This window comes from Cygnus olor, chromosome 3, assembly GCF_009769625.2.
Source record: "Cygnus olor isolate bCygOlo1 chromosome 3, bCygOlo1.pri.v2, whole genome shotgun sequence".
NCBI lineage: Eukaryota > Metazoa > Chordata > Aves > Anseriformes > Anatidae > Cygnus > Cygnus olor.
The window spans coordinates 114411652-114435725 of NC_049171.1; the positions used below are offsets into that span (position 1 = coordinate 114411652).

Below are 24074 nucleotides of genomic sequence, written 5' to 3' on the forward strand. Positions count from 1 at the left end.
AGGTTAATAATGGCACAGGGACACAAGTACGTGGCACATATTAAGAACTGTTTCAGATCTAAGCATCATTCTTTCAGTTTTTGTCACTTCTGTGAGTTTTTTTTTTTGTTGTTGTTGGTGGTGGTGATGGGTTTGGGTTCTTTTTGTGTGTTTTTGTTTTGTTTTCTTTTCTAAAAGGATGAAGAAGAAAAATCTGATAACAATAAGCCCTGCCTGGGTCTGGCTCCTAAATTAGTTCAAGACCAAGGAAACAATACAGTATCTAACAGATTTAAGTTAAAGGAAAATACTTAAAAGAAGATAGCTAAAATTCAGATCTGGGGAAAAAATGAAAGTGAATTTTTTTTCCCAGTTTCAGTCATCCCCCTCACTGTTGCCTCTCTAATCAGAAGAAGAAAAAACAATTCATAAATCAATGCAATATTCATAAGAGAAAGCTCATAACCTAACATACAGCTACATGAATTAGTAAACTCCACTTTGTATGGAGTTCTGCCTAGATGCTTTCACAGGATCCCTGTTTTATCATCCACATAAATCTCACCACTTTGTAGCAATACCAGCCCGAGTGTTAATAACACTGTGTCAGCATTTTGGTAAGATTTATATCAGAAAACTACACTGAAAATTGTCTGGTCATTATACATTCCTTCGGAATCAATGAAAGACTATAAATCTTCTTGAAATACATTTGCGCTCATATGACTCAAACATACTCCCTAAATGCATCCTAACATTCATTAGAGGATATTTAAGGATGGTGTTGCAGAGAAAAAAAAAACGTCACTGTATTGAAATTGTTGGGAATTTTTGTTTGTTTTTAAAGGTGTACATACAAAGTATATTCCAAGAGCTGGGTTGGAAGATCTATTTGCCAGATGAAAATTAATAACTGTCCTAAAGCAGGACCAACCCTACTTGCTCCTCCATCCCATGAGAGCAGTCACTTGGTCTAAAGTTTCACGCTGGCCTATTTCTTATTAGCTGGAGTAAGCTGGCATCAAGGCGCTATCGTCTGTCAAAATATCAGTAGGAGAAACAATTGACAAAGCCACCACTTGAGAATGTTGAGTAAACTGGGTAAAAAGCAGTGAAAGAAGTTAATGTGCAACCTGGCACACAGTACCAGCCCAAGCCGTGAGAACCACTTACGTGATAATTGGTCCCTCACAATATCTTCTGCTCTGTAAAACATTGTCTTGGGCTTGTCTTTCAGCACAGGAACTGATCTCTTTGAGGCGCAATGAAACAAACACCCACCTGAAAGCCCCATCCAGCTGACAGGGGAGGAATTCAGGTGGGAAAGCTTGCAGTTTCTGAACGGGTACAAACAGTTTCAGGTAACTCCAGACTCACCCAGGGTCGGTAGAAAAAAGCAAACTGTTTTTTGAAAGAAGAAGCACATTTATATGCAGCCATTTATTCAGTTCAGACAGAAATGAGTAGCCTCTGGGATTCAAAGCATCTTCCTCTCCATTTTTATCCTCCTTGTTGTCCAGCCTTAAAAAATCCCTATTGTTCTGACTGAGAATTACCAGGGGATGAAGTGTAAAACCAGGAATCAGAACAGGAACAGAGAAAATTAACCAAGCTGGCCTATCTACAATGCAGGAACCCAGGCAGCAGAAGTATTAGAATAAATGCATATGAAATATCCTGTAATGCAGGTGTTTCATGGTGTCCAAGTTTCTCTCAGCTTTTTCTGATATATATATATATATATATATATGTATGGTTATATCTATATGTATGTATATATAGGTTATTAAGGTTGGGAGAGTGAGGGGCAGAGCGACCAAAACCAAAGGCAGTAAAGTACAGCCATGCATGTTTGTATGTGTGTGCTGGTTCACAAATACACACACATGCACCAGGAAGGGCATCATTTTGAAAGAGCACTGCTGTGCAGCAGTGAGAGCGCAAGTCATCATCACAAATCTATCCTTAAAGAACATATGATGCAAAGGCTTCAAGTGGATGGTTGAATTTCACCCTATAAGGCAAATTATTTTACTTTCTAAAGTTGGTTCACTTTGCGCTTATAAAGTGACCTAGGAGACTGTTCTAAAATGGGATCTTCTTGAGAGAAAGGGTCTGATTTGTAGCTACTGGAAAATATGAAATCTGTGTATGTTTTGGCACATCTTGAGATTCTCAAGAATCGAGAAACAGGCCTCTTTGTTTTTTAATGATTCAGAGAGTGGCAGCCAGTCCTTAAAAAGTGGGAGAACTCAATGTTTGTAGAGCAAATATAATTTCCTTTATGACAGAAAAGTTCCCATAGCAGTATCTGTTATTTCTTGTGTTGTTTTAAAAAATAGTGATCCATGTTCAGACTTGTTGCTAGAGCAACAAACGTGGGCAAACGTTGTTCTCAAGACAGATGCTCAACAGCAGGCCAGGTGTTCTTTTGTATGGATCTGGATCTTGTCATATTAAAAACCGTGGATGAATCATGACAAATTTCCTTCAGATTTCACTAAAGCTTATGATAGCCATAGTTTCCTACTCAGCTTGTACTAAATCAATTCCTTTTCCATCAAAAGCACCATCCTTAAGTAGTCAAATACTGACAGGACTCTGGATGTCAACGGAAAAGTAAAAGCACAGTGTGAATGTTTGGTATCCAAGATTAATAATAACCAGTGTGGGATTTCCTTTGATGAGATCACCCAGTGTCTCAAAAAAAAAAAAAAAAAAAAAAAAAAAACAAACAACCAAACCAGCGATGAGACTAAAACTAGCTCCCTCGTGAATAAGGCTAGTATATCCTGCTCAATCCAAGCTAGAGCTGTGCAGAGAACATCATGCAGTCCCTTATAGCTGGACTCTGCTGTCACTGGAGGGATGAGAAGACTTCTGTTTGGGGACCCAGGTCTATGTGCAGATAAAAATGGCTCCCTCGGGAGAGCATGCTGAAGCTCAACACAGATTCCAGGTCTGGAAACTCCCTTCTACACCATCTTTAGGCATGCATTTCCTTAGATGAATAAAAGGTGCCTTAGAAGTTAGGAAGCAAAAAAAAGAAAAAAAAAAAAAAGCAACCCTGGGAATATGTAATACTTAACTGACAGTACAGTCCCTGATAATTTCTGGACTTCTCCAGTACCACATCCAGGCACGTGCTAGCAAAAATTCTCTTCAGGGACTGCTCCCAAAAGTAGCAGATACCAGACTTGGTTTGGTCACCTCAACAGTTCTGCAACAATATCCTAACAGGCCTGGAAAAAAACACTCAGAGTTAATTCTGTTGCCAGACCCCTGAGCACTCCACAGGGCTGAGATTAATTCCAGTCCAAAATGCTGTAAGGTATGAACATAACCAGTCTGATCAGATATAGAGCTAGTGTGAACCCTTTGGCCTTGGGCACAGTGAGTGGGCTGATTTTGCTGCTGTTTGTCCTTGGCTGCCACATTGGGGATTTCCCTTGTTCTGCCTTTCATCCAATCTCTCCCCTTTAACTGACCTGAGAAAGGCTCACAGGAAAGTCAGGCAACTTTCAACTTAAAGGATGTCAACTCTGCAGGGCGGAACATTGCTACAGCAGAACCATGCTGGTCCTCATGGCCTGACTGATCTCACCCCACTGCTTCCTGGACAGTACAACTCCACTGACTTACTCCTGACTTACCATGGCCTAAGAGAAAAAATGAACCCTCTTTTCCTTGCCAGAGGAATATTGTTAATAAACCGAACCCAGAGGAATTCAACACTGCTTTAGGCTTTGCCTGTAGGTTAAAGGAGGCCGAGACAGCCTAAAAGGTGCAAGTCCATAATCATCAATAAGGAAACCATAACTTTCTGCACTCTTTCCTAAGCTGCTAGGAGCAGATGGCGTGCTTGGCAGATGGAGTGGTGCAGAGATGCACATCTGGAATGCAGGTGCTCCACCAGATACTTGGTGGCATTCCAGCAGCTGGATTGCTCTGTAGGCATCCTCCTCTGTTTATTGCCTAGAAAGAGGTTTGTCTCTAATTGGCATTAACAATAACAACAATATCTCCTCCTCCCTAACAAGCCAAAGGCTGGAGTCAGTCATACATGTCCCCCTGCTTCCCTTTACTTTAATTTTCTTGTGATTAGACCACCCTCTTCTTCATCTGCTTGGCAGACTGCTACACTGAGGTGGATGTCAGGGCCACCACCAGCTGCAAGCCCTTTATTGCTTTTCAGTTCTTCAGCTGAGCATTTATTATTATTATTATTATTATTATTATTATTATTCCTCAGCAGCTGGGGGAGAAAAGAGGCCATCAGCAGCAACTTTTTGAACCTTCAGGTTATTCAGTTTTAATTCCAGCTTCCAGGGACTGACCATCTTGCCTTGTGCTAATGAAAGGTCATGTTTCCGCAAAGGAGGAGGGGATTTAGGAGAAGACACTTCACACAGGATAACTCTAAATACAGCCCCACTGAATGAACGCATCTCTTTGGAGGTAGGCCCGATTCCTTCATCTAGCCATACACTTAGCCTGTCTGAGCTGTGCTAAGCCGCCCTAGTACCCTGCCAGCAAAGATATACAAGCTTCTTTTCTGCAGGGCATAAGAGCGTGCATGCTCTGCTGGCCGCTCCAGCCACTGCCTAAACACATTTTTTCCCTGAAAGCATGCCACAGTACTGAAAACAAAGAACAAGAAAAAAGGGAATTGAATAGTTTAACAGGAAGGGTCTTAGATGAGTTCAGCTGATTGCTAATACATACCCTAGCACATATTTTTTCCCCACACCGTTAAATTTTCATCCCCTAAGGTATTAGAAACTTCAGATATTTAAAACTCAGTTTCCTATTTTAACACCATAAACAAGCTACAAAAAGACATTGTCTCAGTCATGAAGGAAAGGTAGTTAGGGTGCCCAAGTTCTGCATCATAACAGAGGAAGATCATACTCAATTTGTCTTTCTTCCAAAAAATAATTGTTGCTATAGCAGTAAATGCTTTGAATGAGAAAAAAACAAACCAACAAAAAAACAGCCTGTGAATACAACATGTATAAAGAGCCAGAAAGCAGGGCCCAAACTATTCTTTTTAAAGTTAGAAACCTAAACTTAAGCTTCTCAGTCAGCATTTAGCTTCTCAAATACCCAGGCAATTTCACTTTCAAGCATATTGCTCATCCAGCAGCAGCTACTACTGACATCAACAAGAGGTTTGCCACTCTTAACTCTTACCAGGATGGAGGTTGTGGTGAGATGGCAGAGAGGAAAAATGAAGTTAATTCATCTTTTGCTAGTTCAAAATGATCCTTTGGGGAAATTACAATCGGATCTGTGTTGCTAGATCATAGTTGATCATCTCCATCTATCCCAGGTGACCTCAATAACTGCACTGTCATCACACCCAATGGAAAAAAAAGTAAAAAAAAAAATAAAGTGACAGAAGCAAACAATTTGCTCAGAGATATGAACAAAAGAACCATCTGTCTCCTGTGACTAATAGTACTGAGGGTCAAAAGCAGTTTATTTCACCACATAGCATTAATGATGGGATGCTTTGACTACACTATCCCTTGACCCATTCTATTAGTGGAAAGCTTAAGACTTTCATATTCTCCAAGGCCTCTCTTTTCCTTGACCTGGACTGAAACCACATACCATACCACAAACGTATGCTATTTCAGTCACTTAGATAGAGTTTTACAATTCCAGACTGTGATCAATTACTGACTATTTGAGATTTATAACAAGTGCTTTTTCCACAGAACTGAAATCTGATGGTGACTTCTACTAGAAACTCAGCTAAACTTGAAGAACTGATGTTTAGAGAAGAGGCCCAAACAGATCCATATTTCAATACTTAGTGAACCCAGAACTGGCAAATTTGTGACAGATTTGATCAAACAAACACTATTAAGGACTGAAACAATTAAAAAGGGACTTGTGCATGTGAAAAAGTTACACAAATATAAAGGTAGGATGTGAATCTCTGGTTACACTAGTTTAAATGCTAACATGTAAACACTCGTTCCAGCCTCTCCAGATTTTTTTTATTTTTTTTTTTGCCACTGTGAATATAGTTTAAATTAATCCAATTGGATTAATTTAAGGAAGAAGAAACATGGATCAAGGACTAGTGCATTAATTTAGAATGTTCGTTGTCTACGCAGTCAAGAGAACACAATAGTGATTTCCTTAGCATACATCTATTCACATAAGACCACTTGACCTATGTAATTATCTTCCTAGCTTCATCACAACAGTTAAGTGCCTGAAGTTGGATTCGATGAACGTGGACCTAGAGTCATAAATGTACAACTACAGTTCTCCAACTTCTTTACACACTGCTGAAAGGGACTTAATGTAGAAGTAAAATCTATTTTACTTCAGGTCCATGCAAAGGACCATATAACTAAGCCTGTAATGTGCAACACAACATCACATGGAAGTGTTCAAGCTAGCTTGAAAAAATGTCAACGGAGCCAAAAGTTGTATATATTTATATCAGGTGATAGTTCTAACACAGTAAATAGTCTTGATGAGACACAGATCCAAAGCATCACGTTAATGTGAATTTTATTCTTCTAAAAGACATACATATGCAGGGTATTTGCACTGAACTGTGAAGGTAACACCAGCTCACTGGGAACTTGTCTCTAACGGCATAAGGATGTAGCCATGCTCTTAGCAAGGATCCCAAAGCTTTCATTACTCAACCAAGTCATATTTCAATGTAGCTCACAATGAGAATGGCATGAAGAATATAGTTAATATAGTAAGCCACACTCAAAAGTTAGGCCTGCAATCCACCTAGCAAAACTGCAGAAAAATGGAGGAAGGATTATTTCTGTTTTAGAACAAATATATCTCATACATTTTGTAGAAATGAACAAGAAAGAGTGGCTACAGCTCTTCCAATGAGAAGGGAGAACCTGCATTCCAGAATGGTCCATTAACATCCTTCAGTTATCCATTTCAGAAACACAGGATTCCAAACAAAGATTCCTGTAATCAATAAGTATTTTTAGCATCAAGAGATCTCGTATTGAGAATTTCAATAAACTTTTTAAAATTTAATAATGAATTAAACCTCAAGTGACCACAATGAAATGAAGTACTCTTTTTCCCAGTTAAAAAGCATTAAAAGATACAAAGAGATCATTTGGGGTTGAGATGCAGCCCAGGACATGAGTTTTCATATTCTGTGTTTCCATTGTGTAGGTAAACATGAGTCTAAACAAAGGTTCATAATCACATGGAAAGTCTGTCCCAAAGCAGGAATTGAACCCAAATATTTCAGCTTCCTGCTCTGTATTTTTCTTACCCAGTTACCTTAATGATTAAATAGAAGTCACTCCAAATGAATAAGCTCAGGAATATTTTCAGGAATAATGTATGTTTTCTTCTCATATCCAACCCCATCTTTTTAAAGCATCATAAAGAATTCAAGAGAATGCTCTGCAAAAGAGCAAGTGAATTGCTCATTTTTTCTGATTGACATCTGTAACTCCTCTTGCTAGTTCTGAACACAAACAATTCTGTGCACGAAGATACTGAAACATCCTTTTTCTGTGACTGCAATGGTTTTACATGCCTCCGCTATTATATCTCAACAGTTCTAGGACCAAACCCATCAAACTGCAAATATGGCACAACTTGACAGGCGATGCAGATGTATTCCAAGTGTTTGGGATATGACTCTCAAAGTCACACGCAGCTGACTTTCTTGGCTAACTCTCACTCTCTTGGAGTTTTAGTTTCAATGGTTGCAATGGTCTTCAGCACATGTAGGTAATGGACCATGTAAATATCAAGCATTTTTGTAAGAACAGATCTGGATGTCCTCAATTATAATGCTTTCATCCATGCATTCCTGGTGATTTCCTTGAAACCAAATATATTGTTTTTCACAGGTATTTCCAAATCTGGTCCATAATGGGGAATGAATAGTAGAGGCAGTAAAAGTTTTCAGCTGGAAAAATTTCCCATAAAAAAGTAAAGGCTTCCTTGAAAATGAAATTTTTCATAGCACTCAAGAGTTACATTTATCAGAGTTGAAGGTCCAGAATTTTCTATTAACTTCGCAAACACTCACTTCAGTGTGATTCTATCCAGGCTTTTAAAAATGTCACAAACACAGTGTGGACATTCATAGTAAGAATTAAAACTGACGGGAAAGGCTATATTTTCTATCCCATTAATAATGTAAGAATTTCCTTTTCTTTTTTTTTTCCTGCCTTAGTATGATCACATTTTCTAACCCACTACAGAGTAAGACAGCATTCAGAATATTTAAAGGATGATAATTACTGCCTTTACTATACTTCTCAGAAATGAAGCAGATAGGGATTCTGAACAGGTCCAAGACTTCATATCTGAAAAACTTTCTGATCCCAAAATACGGCTGCAGAAAGGCCTGAGTTGTGGTAGAGGAAGGAGGAGAGGGATGGAAAGGGTCTGTCTCAAGAGGCTTCCAGACAGCTTAGAGAAGGAGTATTTTGATGGTAAACTCTCTTGCCAAACTTTAAATTGACCTTTTTTTTTTTTCTTTTTTTTTAATACATAATTGACAAAACTTGGGGCTCTTTTTTTTTTTTCCCTGAAATTTCTTAGTACAATATTATACAGTAAGTACATATATTTCTCTCTGCCCAGAGATGGTGGGTTTTCAATTTTTTCTCCCATACAAGTGGAGATCAAGGACATTTAGGTATTTCAATGCAGGCCTCGAACAAAGATTTCTTCAGTGCTTCGTTCACAACTTCCTAACGTTCAGCTCTTGTCAGTTTGCAGGTGGATGGGTTGCCCAGCTGTCATTCTGTACAGTGGTTTTGTACAACAACTGGAGTCAGGTTTTTCTTGCCTTATATTCCCCATGAATTTTCACGGATGACATTTGCCAAGGTTTAAGACACAGCAATTCATTGAATAAAGTCCTGGTGTGTCTATCCATCAGCATCTGTGCGGATGAAGCCAAGCCTTCTCTGGGTGCATTCCCAAAACTTAATCAGGCTAGATACAAATGTGCACCATTTTACTGCTTGGCTTATGAATTCTAAAATATCCAGGTTCTTTACCTCATTCTGGCAGCAGAAAGCTGGGAGGAGGGATTTTAACTGAACATATATTACAAAAACACTACATTTAAGCCTCCTTTATATTGGAATGGAGAACTGATCTGAAATTCTTCAGAGCCGTAATGAATAAAAGGTTCACTACAGGACTCATTGCACCATATCTCTACATTTGGTTGGGAGCTTCAACTTTATTATGTTATAATATCTTTAGAGTGCACACTCCACACCAGGATCAAACCTGACTTGCTGCTCGCTCTTTGTTTTCTTTTTTAATACTGAAATGAATGTTATGCACTTTTGCTGTCCTTGTTTTGGTTTGGCTTTGATCAGTTTGCCCAGCTGTTCCAGTAATAAGGAAAACATCAATTCTCATTTTCAAAAAAAAAAAAATTCTTTTAATAATGTTTCTGTTTAATAGTATGATCTCAGAGTAGAGTTTATTGCTGCCTTTTTCCTTTTTTGCAAGACTTCTCTTGGTAAATGTAAATCATTGTTCTTCAACTTGATATTTGCTAATCCTGAACAAGTAAGAACCATATACTTCATCATACTTGTCAGGACACAGAAGTATTAATAAACATAACTTTTCACATTCAGCATTCTGTGCTGTGTTCTAGTTTACTCTAAAAGGTTTAACACTAGGTAATTCAAAGTTTCTAAGACCAGAAAGGTCAACCATAATTATTAACAGGTACTCAGGAGACTACTAGGAATTACAAGTTAATTCCTCTCATGTGTCTTGAATTCTAGAGAGGATTCCATGCTTTAAGATGAAGCTGAGCTCTTCTTTAATAAGTTTCACAAATTGATGATATGTCTTGAGTTTCACAGTTGTATTCAAACCACGTGCTCCCAAAGCTTCATCCTACTGGCCTCTTGCCTCTTCCTTCCTATTTGCCATCCTGCACTTTGTATGCACATTCCCATACAGCACATATTACTAACTATCCTAGGCCCCTGGTCAGCTGGAACCCATGTAGGATCCTGGCTATAGTTCAATTTTAGATGCCAACATCTAAGAAATAAAATGAACAAAGTTAAAGGCTTGAAGCCATACAATTCTGAGCTTGCCACATCTTTCTGGTCAGATCCCCTGCACAGACTCTGCAAATTTACTTTTGACACATCTCTCTGTAGATTGTGATTGAGCAGCTGCTGGATCACAGCTATTTGCAAGCTCTCTGGAAGACTTCCAGCAGCGATCATGCTACTGGCTTCGTGGGAAGAACCTAGCAGTATGCAATTACAAGAGACTCAATGGTTGATGCAAACTTCTTCCCAAATCTATTTACCATTTTCCATTTAAGTTTGGAAACAAGGAATTAGCCATTACTGTTGTGCCAGAGGCCCTCATCAGCTTGAAGATGTACACTGTACATGGTGGCATACAGAATCATATAAAAATATGATCCTTATTCAGTCTAAATTACTTCTGTGTGTCCAGCATAACTAAGAGATACCAATATCAGGTACAATATCTGAAAGTGCGCTCATGAATCTGGTTTCATTTCCACATGCTTTTTTGGCACTGCTGAATTTGGAAGTAGAATTCAGCTGATCAGTCTACGTAGATTAAATTGCCTTCCTTCCTAGTCAGTAGGAAAAGTTATGCAGCTGTTTCAAGGGCAGCTGTATAAATTCAACTAAATCACAGGAAAAGCTTTTTATTCATTATAATATGGCTTGAGGCAAAATAAGGCTGAAGTTATTAAACTGTAAGTAAAACTAGCCACAGTAAAATATACTGAAGTCAAGATTAAAAGCACATACACAGTATGAGCTCTTAGTGTGGATGGTTAAGAGAGAAAATTATTCCTTGGTGAAAAATTGAAATTCCTGAAATCTCTGTTCTTGTGACCAAACTGGGTTCTGGGATTTGAAAACTGATGCTGAATGCTTGTCAGCATCATTCGAAAGGAGAGAGAATCAATCCAGAAATTTTCACCAATAAAAACAAAAACAATAATGTGTTCTTTCAACCATGACCTTGATAACTTTTTTAAAAGCTTCAGACTGCACTCTATGTCAAACTGTAGTTTTTTCATCGCAGGGCTGAACTGTTTGGAAAATGCAACATGGCCAGGATAAACCTTTATCTTCATTTGCCCATTGTTACTTGTATTTTTGTAGCCTTTTGGTAGCAAGAGGTCACATTTCCATGAAGATAAATTCCTTATTAGACCCAACTGTGGTCTGAGGTCATTGCATATCTGTGCCAGGACAGACTTAAAAGTGATGGTGAATAGGAAGTTTTTGTGTTGTATTGTCCTGGTTTACTGCAGCTGGAGCCAGACGGTGTTAGGACCAATATCAGCATGAGCTAAAGCAAGCATATCTTTCTAGTTGCTCATCACACAACAAAGAGTAAATAAACACTGTCCTCCATCCAGACTGAGCTGTCAGCCCAATTAGGCATGAGAATGTCCTATCGCACCACATTTCCTATATCTTCACCTTCAGTTTCTGCTGCTCATATGCCTGGGGTGATTTCAGATAGACGTGGCTGTATTTAAACACAGCTACGCTGCTGGCAGGGGTCAGGTCTGCTGTGTCAACACTAATCCTTCCTGTCTACTATCAGCTAGTTTGACATTTGATTTGTGTCAAGTTTCTGTGTCCACTGGAAGCCTAATATCACAGTTCTGAGATAACACTTTGCCCCACTTTCCTCTAACCATTGAAAAATTTTGTATTTTCTCTACTCAAACTCTGAATCAAGGGGATCTGAAGTTACCAAGGCAAAATTGCACATGCCTGGGAAATTATACTAGAACAGACATCCTTTCACTTCATAAATCCATGCCACTCAGCTGTAGCTATAAAAGAATTAAACAGAATGCCCTTTTGTTCAAAATCCAAACTACAAGAATTAGAAGCCTGATATTTTGAGCATCTCACTGAAATGTGCTCTTTGCTCCATCCAGTGCAAGAGTAGGTCTAATATAACACCACGTTTTATATACATCTTAAAATTCAACACAAAAAAGGCCAGCCACTCAAAGCACAGAATATCTTAATGTTCACATCAGACTTGTTCTAAACGAAGCCAAAGGCTTCTCTCACCCCCTCCAACTCTGCTGAATAGTTTGTTATGACTGTGATAAAGATCAGTATCTACTGAAAGATAAGCCAGGACCACCACCAATTTGGGCCTTCAAAGCATGCTGAACTGCATTATACCACAGTGTGAAAGGATATGCCTGTCATGAAGGTGCCAGCTCTTGTCACAAGGCTGTTCGTCCTATTTTAGCACTAGTCGAGGGTTTTCCCATGAGCCCTAATAGCTGTAGGTTGAGTTTTTAGCTGTATGCTGTACTGTACGTGATGTATATGGTCCACAGTTCTGGCATGCACAGTGATGAGCTACATCACTTATGTGGGATCAAACACAAACACATCTAGATAATTCTGAGCTGCTACCTGTCTGCATACTGACTTTTCACATCAAGATTCAAATTTTCTTGTGCATAAACATTTCATTCTTCAGGTTCACAGACACAGGTAAGCGGAGGGAAAACTTGCCTAACACAAACAGCCCCTAAATGGGGGCTCATTGCTTGTCTCATTGGCATGTTTACTGTACACATTGGGTCTGTGGGAGAAAACATAGCATAACATCCCTGAAAATTAAGCCATTTCTTTAAAAAAATAATAAAAAAAAAAAAAGTACATTTAATCCCAGATACTTATACCAGTTTAGGCTGTCACCTAAGCCAAGAGTATTTTCACAGTAGAATAACCCTCTTCTGTTTTGGCATTTACGCTGTTTGACACTTCCAAAATCAAAATCAAAACCTTTACCTCCAGGAAAAGACTTAAAAGTTCATATTCATGCTAAAAAATAAATAAAACCCCTCTCATCTGCATTATCACAGATATCAATTTGAAAGTATTTTAGTCTTAGCTCCAGAAAATGAGCAAAAATAACACTGCAAAATATATGTGTGTATGTGATAATAGTCACTATGGATAATTATACACTATATGCAATTCAAAGTTTAAATACATTTTAACATTTAGTATTTTCCTTTTTTTTTTTTTCCTTAAATAAGCACCTGTAAAAGGAAGCTTTCCTTTGAATAATAACATCAACACCTCTCTTTCTAAATTTTCATTTCTCACTCTTCCTTGTTATGTGGAAAATTATTACTACTCGTATCTGCTGACAAATAGGTGGATAAGGACAGTAAAAATGTCCACATCTCTATCTAGGATACGGAATCAAAAGTCAATAGCTGAGGGCAGGCAAGAGGCTCAATCTTCTGCGAGTGGCTGGAAGAGAGGGAGGGCTAGAGAGAACCTCAAGTCTGCCATACATCTCTGATGCAGAAGAGATCTGTGTCACATAAGGGACAGGAACATTCTTCTCTCTCCTCCTGAAAGCAAGAAGGGAAAGGAGGAGATGAAGCAGGGCTTTGCCTGTTTCCTGGATTTCCCCTGTGGCAGGATGACTATACATTACTTACTGCTTGCAGCATGGGCACAGGCTACTCACTGCTGTGCTTACACCAAACACAGACTTTGGGGCAGACTATGAATCCAGCAATATAAGGCATAAGCTTGCATTGAAAATATTTTGTCTGCTTGATTTTCAACTACTAATGTCCTTCATTACAGCTGTTAACACACAACGGGGAACACAATAACATGACCAGAATGGACTTGTCCCTGTTCTGAGTGGTTTACAGACAGCGCTCCTTAACTTAAAAATTGCTTTTATAAGCAATTCAGAATTTCTTGGGGTTTTCCAGCTGATTTTAGATCACTAGTTCAACTAAGTCACAACATGGCCTAGCCAGCATCTTTTCCCAGACAGGAACTAGAACACATGGCTTGTGGTTGTGGTAAATTAATAAGGGGGTGAAAAAAAATAAACAGAAGGGACTTTTCCCATGTGTTTTACATGCAAATCTGTCCACCATCCAGTTCATCTGTAGCACACCATTCTCTTGCCAGCCATTCCTGTGTTCACTTGCTATATAACTCTATGCTTCCCTCCACCACAAACTGTATTTTTTAATGAGTTCTCTGAATTTCAGAAGGCCAGATACTGATGATGTATGCTGGTGTCATTCTGCCATAGATTTTTAAATCAGCTCCAGAGCTGCTTCTATATGTATTTAAATGTATGATGAATTCCTTACATGTACTGTATATAGCCTTAAGCCATAATTATTGCACCTATTTGCATAGAAATATTTCTACATTCTTCTGTTATCAACTTTTACACAGCTATGTAATAAAAATGGTCAGGTAAATATCTTTACAGCAGAAAAAATGACTGAATTTCATTACTTTACTTAAGCACATCACAAGCTAGACCCAAAAATTCTAACCTTGTGAAAATACAGCACTATAAATTCTTAAAATGCATCATTTTTCAAAGAAGAAAGATTCCCAATTCCCACTAAAATCCAGGATTTCCTGAAACAAGCTTTGCAAAAAAAAAAAAGTGTGTTGTATTTTTAAACTACATCCTCATCACCATCATTCGTCAGTACAAATACTTTTTTTTTTTTTTTTTTTTTTTTTGTGGTGCGGCTGTGAGTTTCTTCATAATTATCAGTGGACTATCCCTGGAAACCACTTTCAGTTCATTTCCTCAGGCCTGAGGAGTGCAAGCAGAACTGACAAATGTTAGAAATACACTTAGAAGAAGTGCAGCTCCTCTTCCTTGTTGTTTAGCAATGCTTGGGTCAGTTTGTGGTTCACATAGTCCGAGAAATCATTCAAAATTACAGTGATCAAGAGTCGCATTGCAGCAGAGGAAACCTACAAGGCTGACTAGTTTTCCCACAGTCCATGAATCCAAAACTCAACACTTGCTGCAGTCTTTGCTTCAGAATTTCTACAGCTGAGCAACATGTGTACCCAGCCAAACTGTTGCGTATGGAAGGAGGTGGCCCTACCTCTTCCTCAGTCTGATTTTAAGGGAAGCTAACCACTGACTGCCCAAAGTTCACCAGAATACACTGTGGAAGTTATTTAACTTGTAAATAAAGGGTCTTGCAGTGGCCCTTTACAATCACTCCAGCAATTGTTAATCTCTTGGATGTTCAGGCCTGCGTGTTCTCAGATACCTCTAAGAAAAGTATCAGGTCAGGCTCTGGGACTCAGTCCAAAAACCCACTGAATCCTATGGAAACAATCCCACTCAGTCACTGCAGTTAGCATTGGAAACCAAATCTTCCTCCGTATGCACCTGAAGTATATCCACAGTCAAGTAGTTAATCTCCATCTCTATACCTTAAAACCATAGGTGTCCACTTATTCATATTCCACACATATACCGTAACATCACAAGATCCACTCTTCATCCAAGATGTGACTTAAGCAGATAATAATTGTTGGCAGTAAAAACATATATTATGGTCATGCCCCTAATTCATGTTTGTTGTGCCAAGTGGTACATATAATTAATTTGTGATGTGTAATTTGTCCCATATCCATTATCATTCCTCCTTCTCCACTGTTCTTCAATGCTAGCCACTGCACCATGGCTAAAAATATTTGTTGACAAGTTTATAATGCACAAAGGCTGGTCCAAATCTACACCAGCCATTTACTCTACAGACTGTACCCAGACTTCTCCAATTACTAGAAAATGATTAACGAACTACAAAATATCATTTGAAGGGAAACTAGTGAAAGAACTTGCTATTGATAAACTGTAACTTAAGCAATTGCTGCATACCTTTACTGTGGTCCACCAGGTTTTCACATACAACCTTTTCCTTGTATTTTATCAGCAACCTACCCTGTGCAGCCATTTAGTAGTCATATTTGAGACCAAATGCTGTCCCTGCACACCAACACACACTTACTATGGGCACTAAAGGAAAAAAAATGATAAAACAATAGCTTAAAAAAAAATGGAGGGGAGGGGTCTTGAGCATATCTGAAGCCTGCCTTATGTATGTGGTATCACAGTGACCAGGTGAATTGGATCTCCTTATCTATAAATGCGCTGCTTGACCTTTGTGAAACACATGTATGAATAACTTACTAAAATATATTAAAAAAAAAGGAGGGAAGGGAGTTTCCTTTAAGGAAAGATCATTTATTTTGTATATTTCAACACTGGATTTTATTCCGATTCACACGTGCACTTTAAATGTCCTCTTTTTAGTTTCATACTTTTCGTAGTAGCAGGAAGCAAAAAGCTGAGCAAGAAAATATCCACATGCTCAGTTAAATAAATGATCTGAGAAGGTTATTACCTTAAATTTCAAATTGAGATATTTTTAAAAACTTTCATTGAGAGGCTGTTCTGATTTTCCTCTTTTGCCTTCCCAAATTTTAACTAAAGGCAGCAATAAAGTTGTGCTAACGAATAATGAGATACGAATCTTCCACATGGGCACAAAATAAAGTACTTACAGGTGTATGCATACCTTCAGTTGTCTCATGAAAGAGGTTGTTAAATTGCCACAGGCTCCAAATTCACTAATTTATAGTAATGGAAAGCTATAAAATATGCTCTTGAAGTGCAGTTTGTAGTAATAGATAAAGCTTTAGTCTGGCTGAACACATACAGTAGATAGATGTGTCTAGCTTATCTGTCTGGTCCTGAGTGTTCATCAGTCAACCTAGCTAACAAGCTAAAACTCAGGATCGTGGTCAGCAAGTTCATGCTCATCTGAAAATATGGGGTCTGCAGTGAGCTCTTTCACGCACAGAGAGCAGGCTGAATCTGTTTAATGCTTGCCTACCCCTCGTAATACTCTCCAGCTAGAAAAAAAAAGAACTGTGGACTTGAGAAGCAAACTCTCCCCTTGCATTTACTTCCCCATTCATTACTTTTTAGCATCACCTTAAGTAACAACTGCTGAAGCCCATTATCAAAACCCTTTTATGGTGCCAGAAATCTCAATAGCTCATAAAGTTGTATTATGAACCACACTAAATTTTGCATAAATCAAAAGTGATTTAATGTTTTTTAATCAAAAGACTGGTGTTTTCTGTGTGGCTTGTTGCCTTCCAGTTTGGTATACAAAAACAGCTTCAAAGTAAAGACCCAGCTCATAAAGGTGAAGTGAGGTAAAACGGGGGTGTAGGAAATCTAGGTACCAATCCTAGCTAGGTGTAAAGCAGTACAATGCCACAGCTCTCACCTGAAATCCCAGCTACCATAACTAAGGAGGGAGGGAGTAGAATCAGTGGCTTCACCACTAATAACACTGATGCAATTTCACTAATTTAAAGGATGTAACTATTAATATTTTCATAAGTCAAAAAAGTGATTAAAGTTGGATTCCAGAATAAAGAAAATGTAGAGAATGCACTATGGACCACATGAAGAGTTCAGCACAAGATGAGCCCATTCTGAAAGATCAGCTCCTGCCCCCCCCCCCTTACTATTCACAACTGGAAGAAAAAAAAAGGGGGGCGGGGATCAGTCAACTCCAAACCCCTTTGCTGTTAATCCGTGCTGAATTTCAAAAAGCCTGTGGAAGGACAAGACCTGAAAAGGTATTCACAATAAAAGAGGCAATGGACACAAAAGTATATGCTGCTAATTAAAAACTTAAAATTATATCACAATGACTTTAAATGAGAATGATCTCAGTCTAATCACATAATACTTTCTTTTGTGCTCTAGGTCACGCCGTCACTCAGATGCAGCATTCAGGAAGCACATTTCATTAGACTAAATAAAGCTTCAATCATGTGTAAAATTTCCAACTTGAATAGGCAGCCATCATATCATTCATCAGTCTAGATGTATTTAATGGGTGTAATTTCTTCCTCATATTTCTGCGTGTTGATTGTTTCATTTTCATAATAGAAATCTATCAAGATTGCTTCTTTTGCCATGCTTCTGGTCAAGATAAACAACACATTCTAAGATGTACCCCAAATGCAATCCTTTTTGCTTGTAAAAAATTGGGTGATTGAGATAAATTTAAACTGAGACAGAGAGAAACGACAACACAAAACAAAACACACACCCTCCCAGGAATCAGATGATAATCCCCATACTTGCATGTCTTGCAATAAATTAATTATGCTTAACCAAAACCAAATTGAGTAGCCTTGTTCAAACACAACAGCCCCCTGTGGATTCTGACACTGTTTCCACAGTTGAATGCAAAAAGATTATTTTAAACGTGAGACTTTAATGCTAAATACAACCCTTAAGAGCCCATCCCCATCTCTCCCTTCCTTCTTCTCCCCATTTTGAATAGATATCTATACATAGCAAAGTACTATGACAAAACCTTCTATCTTCTTTTTTTTATATGAATAAGATGAATCATTAATTCGAAGAAGATTTGCAAAGTCATCAGGAAAAGACTGTAACATACAGAGTAGCTTTCCAGCATTATGTGTCTTCTAGCTTAGTTTTAAAACACAAAATACTCTTAGTTTTATGATTTGCATGCAGAATTACCCAGCTTATCAGAGACAAAATTATCACATCTTACGCACAGTTCTAGGCTATGCACATATTCAGAGTTAGGACCAACTTAGCAGAGTTTTCTGTCTAGGATAATTTCTGCCCACCTCTGTCTTTACTCCTTTGTCTGCCTCCACAGAGGACAGAAATACAAAACATCCCATTGGAACCAGACTAGATAGCCACTAAGCCCTCACTTCTTTGACTAGCCTAAACTTTTCCCAGTTCTACTCCTTTTATCTTCCCTTCTCTTTATGTGCGTTTCATCCATCTGTTGTTTTCTCTTGTGACCTGGGCCCCAAACCTGTAATGAGATCTGTTCTGGTGTACCAGGCTCAGCAGCATCAAACAACATCCATTTCAGATACTCACGAGTCTAACTGGGCCCCCAAACCTTGCAGACTCATTCTTATTAGCAGCACAGCCAAGTTAAAAGCCAGATGAAAATACAAAGAACCTTACACTTACCTTTTCTGATCATTTGCATTTCAGAATCCTGGATTAAGCAAGCAGATGGGATAAGGGATTTATCCATCAAATATTGCAGCTGAAATCATAGTAGTCTCCCTGCTAGCCGTAAAGACCTGAAATATAAAACAATAAAAATACCAATTTAATATTTATTTTTACTAACAATTTCCAGCACAGATTAACTATTTTGGATATCTTCATTATTTTTGAGGGTTGGAACAGCATAGGAGGAGAATGACTTTCAAAGCCACTGATGACAGCCTAAAGGAGCCTTGATTCTTTTCTTGTGGTGGACATAAAAAGCTGACACATCTAGTGGGGAAAATAAGTGCACCTCAGGCAGTTAGTTTGGTTGCAACAGAAAGCAAAAGAAATTCCACCAAGAACACTTACAACCTGAAAGATAAAAACTTAATAACTAAAACTAGCTCTAAAGGGCCACCTTTATGGCCAGGATAAGTAGCTACAGTTCAGATAGCTTTCGTGATAATACAGCTACTCATACACAAGACTCTTTTTTTTTTTTTTTTTTTTTTTTTTTTCAAGCCAATGGCTAGACTCTGGTGGCTTCAGTTGATGCTGAATTGGAGAACTTTGTACAACACCCACAAGAGAAAGCGAAGGAAGAAAAGCCAGAATCCTTCTCCAGGGACCGTAGGGAGCCTGGAACCAATTTTCAGCTCTACCAAAAGGTTCCTGTGTGACCTCCTGCCAATTGTTAATTTTCTCTGGCCAAGAAGCTCAAATATATTTTAAACACCTAATGAACTTTATAGACCAGTGCCTCTGAGCCTTAATTCCCATAAATAAAACACAATAGTACCTGGGAATCTTTTCAGCAGAAGAATTTTTAAATGGTCATAGTAACTACTTTTCCTCTCTTGCAACAAAGTGAGAGTAGGTATGAAATTTTCCTCATCCATAGCATATGGCATCAATGTAGAAAAGAGTAAGAACTCTTATCAGAGCAGCACAACATTTGGAGAGGATTCACTGAAAATCAACGTGAAACAAAATATCTCAAAGTTTCATAGCACAGATGTTTTATGTTGCATATAAAGAAAAACAGATAAAAACGCACCCTTTAAAGGGAAGTCCCCATCTATCTCTATAATAGGACAACTCCTCAGATTCATATGCATATGATGGAGCACTGAAAATAAAGATCAGCTATAGCCTGGCAGGTACATAGGATTTCTTGGACAGGGTATCTCGGCAGGATACTCCCTTTATATTCTAAATTATCACGCAGTGTTTCCACATCTTTAGTATCCATAAAAGCACCAGAAAATTCTTACCCAAAGAGCCCTGCTCTGTAATAAAGCCATGGCAGAGGATTTAGGAGTCAGGACTGGGACACGATCTTAGCATAACATGGACATCCAAGAAGCAGCATGCAGGACTAGAGAACTTCCCTCTCAAGAATTGCTCAAAAAGAGCTGCTTTCCTCCTAAACATGTATTCATATTTTTAATCATATTACAGTTTTGGTTAGATATCATCGTACAGGCTGCAGTCATCTCTGAGGTCTTGCTGTCTTTGGACAGGGAGATTTAGGAACTGGATATTGTGCTATAGATATCCAGTTTGGACCTATCAAATGGATACTAATGTATTTTTGGGACAATCTTTGCAGAGTATAGCCATTTCCCAAAGGCTAACAAGAATGCTGTCATTTACTTCAGCGGGCACAAGATCAAATCCAGCATCACCGCAGATGCATTTCCCAACATGTTCTACTTGATAAAAATATTTCAGCTCTCAAAGGGAGTCAGCAATGAGAATTTTAGTGGAGTTCATAAACAGTCCCAACACGAGAGAGCTCAGCTTCAGACCCTGCCTCAAATTCTCAGCTCATCTGTTTCTCTCATTACGTCCAGCAGCTACAAAACCGTTTTGCTTGTCATGAGTGAAAAGGGTTAATACAAGCTGAAAGTTATTTACTGGTTAATATCAGTGGAAAAATTGCAGAGCAGCTTGGTCCAGTATCTAATAATAAAAAATAGTTTCTTGTAAAGAGATTTAAGGGCAGAGACTCTCCAAGTGCTTCACGTTTTTTACATTTTTTCTTCAAGAAATAGAACAAAATGCCAGTAATCTCGGCATTTGGGGATAAAGTTTTCCATGGCTTTCTGGTGACCTTGACAATAAAGAAACCAATGATTAGTAATCACAAGCAAAAACATAAGCTGGCCCTACCTGGCCCCAGTTCATCAGTGCTGTGGTATTTCAGGTTTCTGACTAGCATATTTAGTGAGAAATAATTTGGTCTATTTTAACTGTGCAAAGACATTGGTGAGAGTAGTGGCATACTGTTAGATTGACTTCATTGCTATGAGATCCTGATGGTCATCTCCGAAAATAAGTCAAAAAATTATGAAGAGATGCCTATAAGACTCTGATACAGGGAAAAAAAATCACTCAGAATTCAAGCAAGTCAATAGCTGCAAGAAGTGTCATTGAACTCACTGATACTACTTTTAAGCATCTGAGAAAATCTCACATTTTTTTGGTTTGGTTGTAAAAAGTGGGCACCTTCAATTCTCTTGAGTTCAAGAGCGCTAAGACACCACTGAAAATCAGGTGACATTGCTTAGGAAGTCTATTTTAGAAACCCATTTCTGCTTCAGCTACTACATCCATATAAAAAAATCCAAGCCTATGCTCAGCAGTTCAGAGAGAGCCATTAAATTCAGTGCACATTAGATGCAGTATTAAATCAAATCTTTAATTTTTTTTTTTTGTATCCCATTTCCCATTGATATCAAATGCTTGGGACTTTAACTTTTACAGCAACTATGATTTAGGTCAAAGAAAGATGTAAGGGTGGGAAAAAGGCCTAGCTCAGAAGGCCTCATTTCTAGAAGTACTATTACCTAGCAGCCAATTGCACCACTGCTTGAGATCACTGATCTTTATTTTTGTCTGATTAAAATATCTATAGCTTGACTCAGGGGGCAGCAAGCTAAGCTAAGGGCAGGCATCCTGTAACTCCATTGCTCAGGTGTTCCTGGACAGTAGGAGAAACAGAAAAAACTGTTTGACATGACAGGTACAGCACTACTGCTGAGAACATCATATGGAAGTAATGACCGAATTGATTTCTCCAGCTGAAATCCCTGTTTCTTGATGTACATTTTCATGCTGCCTTTGTTTCACCCAAGACCTCAGAACACAATTGCCATGACAATGGATGATAAGGCTGCAAGTCGTTGACAAAACACAGTTCAGGTCCAAGTGGTAGTACGGTTCTCACTGCCTACAAACTTCATCCTGCTCTTAAAATTTTATGACAGAGACAACGTGTCTGCAACCATTTATACTCAAATAGTTGACAAAAATGGTGTGGAGCTACCAGAGTTTGACATTTCCAAAACATCAGACTACATAATTAACAAATGGTAGGTTTGTCTTTTTTCCCTCTTGTTTTGAGTGTTTTTATTTCTCTTGCTATCAGATAGTTTGGAGGAAGCTAGCTTACGAAAAAGATCTAGGGTAGGCCCTTCTCTGAAAAATTCCCACTGGTCTGACTTCAAGGCTAATAAAAATGCTTTATTGTTTCTTCTGTTGATCCTCCTAACTGGTCAGCAAACCCCCAGGGCACAGTTAGTGCAACAAATTCAAGTTTGAGTGGCTGGTGTCTCATACACAGCTCTGGTTAGGAAAAGTTTCCTGTTACAAAAGAACAGTCCCACTGAATAGCTGTATATTTGTTTTAATTATTATTACTTTTTAATTCCTTACCTGTTCTTGTCTGTTTTTGCAGGGAAAGCTCACAATGGTGATACAGATTTTCCACAGTACAATTTCTACACAAGTGTCCAAAATAAAAATTCTACAATATATGGAAAAAAAATACAGAGCTGGATCCCACTTCTGTTTCCCACCCCTGCCTGCACTTTGAACATCACCTCTCTGCACAGCTCAGACATATCTCTAAGCTTGACTATAATCTACATAGGCTGTATGGAATTATTAATCTAAAATCCCCACAACGCAGTAAATGAAGACTAAAGCACAAAATGTTAAAAAAAAATCCTTGAATGTATTTGGGCTTTTAACAATTTCTTCTAATTTACAAACAGCTGAAAAATATGTATTTGTGTGACATTAGTGCAAACATTAAGATTCTGAGGGCACAAGCATATCCTAAAGCACAAGCAGGCAGTGCACCATTAAATCCTCATAAAGCAGGTGTTCCCACAAACAGGACAATAAGAAGCACAGAACAAAGGGAGGATTCACTGTCTCTTGCAATGAGAAGTATTTTAATCCACAGGTAACCTTTCTAACTTCGCTCTGATTTCAGAGTATGGAAACACTAGTGTTTTTGATACAAGTTCACCAAGTCCAGTGGAAGTGCTTCCACTAGCTTCAAAGGGGTTCAGAACGCATTCAGCATCCACAAGGATGGCAGAATGGCACAAAACACGCAAAGGTACTATTCAAACCTAAGGAAAAATTCATTGTGATTAATTCCATCAAAAATAAAAAAATAAATAATCAAACACATCATTCTAAAACACGATAAAAGAAATATTACCTGTTCTGATTTTTAAGTATCTATACAGACTACAAAAATATGGAGATGTGGGAACACAAGCAGTAACGATCTTTCTTTCAGGACTCTGAACAAAATCCTGGCCCAACTGAAGGTAATAGAAGCTTTTTATTGATTTCTATGAAGTCAGAACTTCAACCCCTGAGAAGAAACTGCAACCCCAATTTAAAAGCAAAATCTGTCAAGAAAACTGGCACAAAACCATAAATAAACAAAGTACACAAGGGATTTCAAATGAGATTAGAAGCATTGTTTTGACCTTGTGGCTTTCAGAGGGGTGTGAGAAAAACACAGCAACATAGCACAAGAAGCCTTTGCAAACCAGGCAGCTGAGACAGACAGTTTAAAGGAATTGGAAAAGAAAGTCTAAACGGAAACTGAGTGAAAGGAAAATACAGCTCCATCTAGGGTGAAAGGAATGAGGACCAATAATCATTAGGATTCAGCTTTGTTTCTGTGGTAGGTGCTCTAAAACCCGTGTTGGAGGAGCAGACAGAAAGGTCATGGAAGTCAGAATTATTATATGAGAAAGGAAGTGAGGAACAATGGGCTTAGAGAAGTCATGACAACTGAAGGATTGGTGGTCTTCAGTGCGAAAGAATGGGTGGCCTTTATTGATGGGCTCTTT

The 24074-nt window shown here is 38.4% G+C and overlaps 1 long non-coding RNA gene across 1 annotated transcript in view; it reads right to left on the reverse strand.

The window, feature by feature from the left end:
* Window positions 1-501: 501 nt before the first annotated feature.
* The window catches only part of LOC121067787, a 138784-nt gene continuing 115211 nt past the window's right edge, over window positions 502-24074 (reverse strand). Inside the window, exons 3-5 of the long non-coding RNA XR_005818451.1 lie at window positions 18883-18998; window positions 3069-3221; window positions 502-2980 (exon numbers count right to left, since the gene is read on the reverse strand). This is a non-coding gene — a long non-coding RNA (uncharacterized LOC121067787). The remainder of the gene's footprint in view (window positions 2981-3068; window positions 3222-18882; window positions 18999-24074) is intronic.